Below are 6,000 nucleotides of genomic sequence, written 5' to 3' on the forward strand. Positions count from 1 at the left end.
AGGCAATTCTTTTTTTTCTCAAGGACTTAGGATGTCCAAAGAAGATGATGACAAAGACTAAGGACAATGACCATTTTGCAAGAAGAGTACTCAACTCCTCTGCTCGTAATAAAATTCCGTATACCACCAGACCTGAAATTTTAGTCTGGATAATCTTGAACTGCACCGATCTGAGCTTAGTGCACAGAATGATCTGCCAGAACATTCTACCTGTTAATGACTACTTTTACTTCACTGCAGTACACAAAGGCTATCATAGATACAAACTGGGAATGGGGTGCCAAGGGGAGGGGATTGAATTATACATGATATCTATTGCTTTCGCGCCAATTTACTCAGACTCAGCTTTGCTTTGCTACTCGTCGTTGGTAATTAGTAAAAGTACACTTAATTCTAAGAATGGAGTTGAGTGCTTTCTTTCCTGATTATTAAATGAAGGAGCACCTGACAGTGTGGAACACTCTACCTGATCCTGTTGTTAGTTCCTCTAACCCCCATACCTTCTACCTTAAGCTGTCTACTGTGGACCTTTTGCATTTCTTAAGAGGTCCCTAAGGGGGCTGTGCATAAGCGCACCAGCGTGCCTACCATCCCTGTCCTACTGTCCCCATTCATATGTACTCTTTTTATGTGTTTATGGCTATGTTCTGCTTATTTATTTCCATTTATTTGTGCCATTTTTTCATGTGTTTTCTTACTTGTTTCTTTGTACTTGTTGACAAATAAAATAAAATAATAGAATAGAATAGAATAGAATTTTATTATTTGTATGCTGCCCTTCTCCGGGAGGACTCAGGGCGGCGAACAATTCAGAAGGAGGAAAAAGGGGAACATAAAAACGAAATACAAATAATAAAAATAGGCAACAGTCGCACAACCATAGAAGTCGAGAGGGGAGGGAACTCATCACCCCCAGGCCTGCTGGCAAAGCCAGGTTTTGATGGCTTTTCGGAAGGCCTGGAGAGAAGTGAGGGTCCGAATCCCTGTGGGGAGTTCATTCCAGAGGGCCGGAGCTGCCACAGAGAAGGCCCTCCCCCGGGTAATAGCCAGGTGGCATTGGCTGGTAGATGGAACCCGGAGGAGGCCAACCATGTGAGATCTAATGGGTCTGTGGGAGGTAATTGGCAGCAGGCGGTCTCTCAAGGCGGTCTCTTTATTCAATAATGAATAATAAATAAACAAACAAACATGATGGAGGCAATACTTCTGGAGCTTCCGGAGGGCAAAAAACAACCGAAAATTAAGGCCGAAAATCACCTGGCCAGTGTGCGCAAGCACGCTGCAGCTTACAGGGCAATGCCTCGCATGCCCTCATAAATGGCTCCGCGTGCCACCTGTGGCACACATGCCATAGGTTCGCTGTTGTGGCCTGGCAGGAGTTGTTGGAGCTGCCGCCAGGCTCCGACAGTGAGGGGTCTTATGAGTCAGCCTTGGAGGAGGTGGAGGACCCTGGACAGGGTGTCGACTCTGAGGAGGGCGAGGAGAGACTGGTTGGCCACCAGGTGGCGGCAGAGCATTGGATCAAAGGGAATGTTCAGGAAAACATTTGGGAGTTGTTTCAGGATGCATACAGGCGAAGGGCTACTCGACGGAAGGAACAACTGCGTAATTGTAGGAGATGATTGTGCTTAGCTGATGCTGATTAAGATCCTCTCCTGAGTATAAAAGAGACTGTTTGTGCCCCGCCCTGGTTGCAGGAGTCAACGTTCTCGTTCACATTCACAAATCAAGAGAAACCAACTTGGAGAAGTAGGTTTGCTGGAAGAAGCCTGTTTGCGGTGCTGCGTTTGTTTATAGGACTTTTATCTCTTTGTTTATTTTGGGCTTGCAGCCAACGAGAGCTTGGACTGATTAAAACAGTGTTTCTCCAACCTTGGCAACTTGAAGATGTCTGGACTTCAACTCCCAGAATTCCCCAGCCAGCATTCGCTGGCTGGGGAATTCTGGGAATTGAAGTCCAGACATCTTCAAGTTGCCAAGGTTGAGAAACACTGGATTAAAACTTCTTTTAAATGTCTGTTTGGCTTTCGTTCCTGGACAGAGAGGGGTGGATCAGAACAGTTCGCCATCATGGATCTATAACAATGTAAGGACATACAGTGTAAGGTGTGTAACAGCCACTCTGTAGGTCAAACTGGCAGAAGACTAGCAGAGCGCATCCATTAACACCAACTATCAGCCAAAATTCATGAAGAAAAGTCCTTAATCTCCCAACACGTAGTCAGATTTAACTAATAGTTTCAACTTGGAAACTGTGGGGATCCCAGACCAAGTCAAATCCAAAAATGCTGAAGAATTCCCGGAAGCCTAGCACTTAAGCAAATTGGCTATCAACAGACACATAGAGGAAAAACAACATCTACCTACCATTCAAAAAAGACTATCCAAAAATTCAAAAAGGAAACAAAAAGATCCAGGCGCCTCTTCACCAGCAATCAACACCCAGATCTTCACAGAGATGTAAACGATAACTAACTTTAAGGGGTCATAATAGCAACTCACAGAGGCTGCTATAAAGTTGGTTAGTCTGGAAAAGGCTTCCACTCTCCATGTTGGTTTTGTTTCCCCAGACTAACACGTTGTCAGGATCCCAAATAGCATCCAAAAGTAAATCAGAGTCCGAGGCAAAGTATTGCTCAAAGTTCCGATTTATGAAGAGAGCCATGTTGGCACATCTGGGAAAACTCAGAATCTGAAAGCTTCCCGGTTTTCCCCACCCAGTTGAAAGTTCAAGATCTTGCCCTCCCCCCCCCCCCACACACACAAGTCCATTACATGGTCCAATCTTCCACTGCCATGCTGGCAGTTCCACCCTTCCAGTTCCGGTCAGGTGCAGAGGTGCAAAGACAAAGGATGGCCTTGGCTTTCTAGAAAGAATGTTGTTATGGCTACATATCATCTACCTCTGTACAATCCCCACTCCCGTTTTCCCACAATAGAAAATGCATAGTAGAATAATAGAAAGTATGGCAGGCCAAAATTTCCCCCACACACACACACAAAAAGAAGATGGCTACAGGCCTGACACATGTTTTTTCCTCCCATCTTCTTATCCATTAAAGTTTGCAGCTGCAGGATGGAAGTTTGCCTTGTTTCCCTGCCAGAAACAAACACATCAAAAGCAATTTTAGGCCTCCTATTGATGAGCAAATCAACCATGTACCCAGAGACAATGGAGTGCATCCCTTTCTTGTGGCTTTCTTTCTTGAAGTTTTCTTCCTTTCATCATCATCAAATTGAACCCTTTTGTTTCCATCCCTACAACAACGGCCTCTGAGCCTTGCTTTAGTAAATTTCCCATCTAAACCTTCAGCCTTCTTCTCCTCCCGCTTTCCAAAATGCAACCTCTCTTCTTTAACGCTGCAACGTGTCTTTGTTGTTATTTACTTCTTGTGCACCTTCAATCTAACATCGTCTCTTTCCTGGGTTTTGATCTATCGGCATCTCCTGGGAGTTTTTATTTGGCTACTCATTTTTCTTAAAAGCTTCTCCGTTCCTCGCCTGTTTTGTCTCTATTTTGGAGCCCCCCCGCCCCCGGACTTTCATCATTCAGTGACGATCTGAAATCTATACCCTTTATTTAGAAAGTCAATCTTGACCAACAGGGATGCATCACAATGTTTTGGATGACAATTCCCAGTATTTGGCATGCCGGCAGTCAAGATATTGGGAGAGTTGAGTAAGGTAAAAGGGAAGGTCTCATGTTTGGGATGTCTTCATGAATTCCATCCATTTCTTACAAACAATGGTCCTTTCTTTGAGACATGTTTTTGGTATAAAGGTTTTCATCCTGTCCTTTATTTCTTGTTTTCTAGCTCATCTCAATCGCATGGCACAACTGATCCCCCGCCCCCAGCTGTTTTACTTATCATTGGAAGGTAAGCAGCTGAGCTTCTAAATGCTCCATTTTCAGCGCTGCACGCATGTGCAACGCACACGTGCGTGTGAAGCTTGCTCTCACCGAACCAGTTGTTAAACCGGCAGCTTCCTACCACTGATTATAAGGAAGTAGATTTTTTTTTCAGGTTCAAAAGTTTTTTTCTTTTAAAACAAACATTTCATCATTCCTCAATCAGTAAGACATCGAAGTACAATTTTTTGTGTGTCAAAATAGTTCTAGTTTACCACCAAATTCTTGTCTAGCCTAATGTATACACCTCCCTCCCTCCACCCTCCACCCCAACCCCTCTCCTCCTTCCCCCCCCCCAACTTCCCAGAACCCGTACACGGTATGGATTTTTAACAAACAGTCTAAAATCTATTGAGAAAAAGAAATAAAGAAATTAATGACATTCTACATTGACCTTAGCTTCTTCTTGCTGATCTAACTTTAAACAATTTAAATCATTTCTGATCTTAAGCATAGGCTAACTGGAATTTCTTGGTCCCGTATTTATTTTGTATATAGTCAATCCATTTTTTTCCAGTCTCGTTTATATCTCTCATTTGAGTGATCTTTAAGATATGCCGATATTTTAGCCATCTCGGCTAAGTTTGTAACTTTCAATGTCCATTCTTGAGTTGTAGGCAAGTCTTCCTTCTTCCAGTATTGCGCCACCAACAGTCTTGCTGCCGTTATTAGGTGCAGAATCAAGTTAGTCTCTACCACTGTAAAGTCAGTACATATACCTAGTAAGAATAAGGAAGTAGATTTTGATTACATATCAGGTCAACATTCGTAGAAGAATATTGAATGGTCCCTCAATGGATGGTTGTAAGTCTATTTTGATCCTACAACTTCAGAGGGAAAATATGTGCATTGTTTGAAATTGTCTGGAAAATCTATGGAAATCAGGCATTGAACATGGAGCTCTCATTTTCCCCATTCTAAATTAATCGACGTTTCTTGCGGGACAAACCCCTGTTTTGAATCATTTCTTTAAAAAAAATAATCTGTGCTTACTTTTAAGTCAATGCTGACCATACATCAGGTTTAATAGCAGTGACTGTGATAGGAATCTTGGACAAACAGCTAATATGAGCCAGCAGGGTGCGGCGGCAGTCAAAAAAGATGATGCAATCCTAAATTGCATTAACAGAGGGATGCAGTCAAGATCAAGTGATACCAATCAATAAAGCCTTAGTAAGGCCACAACTAGAATACTGCATTCAGTTGTGTTCACCACAGTAAAAGATGTTGAGACTCTAGAAAAAGTGTAGAGAAGAGCAACAAAGAGAATTTTCTTCCATTCCTTTCCCTTTCTTCTTCCTTCCCTTCCCTTCCCTGCCCTTCCTATCTCATTTTCTTCCCTTTCCTCCCCTATTTTCTTCCATTCCTTTCACTTTTTTCCTTTCCTCTCCCTTTCTTTTCAAATGAGAGAAGAGCTGACAGCACAACATCTGAATGGGCTTTTTTCTTTCTTTCTTTCTTTTTCTTTTTCTTCTCTTTCTTTCTTTCTTTCCTTCCTTCCTTCTTTCCTTCCTTCCTTCCTTCCTTCCTTCCTTCCTTCTTTCTTTCCTTTTCTTTCCTTTCCTTCTTTTCCTTCTTCCTTCCTTCCTTTCCTTCCTTCTTTCTTTTCTTTCTTCCTTTTCTTTCCTTCCTTCTTTCTTTTCCTTCCTTCCTTCCTCTTTCCTTTTCCTTCCTTCTTTTTCCTTATTCTTTCTTTTCCTTCCTCTTCTTCCTTCCTCTTCCTTCCTTTTCCTTTCCTTTTCTTCTCTTCCTTCCTCCTTCCTTCTTTCTTCTTCTTTCTTTTCTTTCCTTCTTTCCTTTCCTTTTCCTCCTTTCCTTCTTTCCTTCTTTCCTTCCTTCTTTCTTCCTTCCTTCCCTTTTTATTTTCTTTCCTTCCTTCCTTCTTTCCTTCTTTTCTTTCCTTCCCCCCTTTCCTTTTTATTTGTTTTCCTTCCTTCCCTTCCTTCCTTCTTTCCTCTCCCCTTATTTCTTTTCCTTCCTTCTTTTTCTTTCTTCCCCATCCCTTCCTTACTTTTTGTCCTTCTTTTTTCTCTTCTTTCCTTTCTTCCTTCTTCTTTTCTTCTTTTCCCTTCTTCCTTCTCTTCTTTTTC

This window comes from Thamnophis elegans, chromosome 8 (genome assembly GCF_009769535.1).
Source record: "Thamnophis elegans isolate rThaEle1 chromosome 8, rThaEle1.pri, whole genome shotgun sequence".
Taxonomy (NCBI): Eukaryota; Metazoa; Chordata; class Lepidosauria; order Squamata; family Colubridae; genus Thamnophis; species Thamnophis elegans.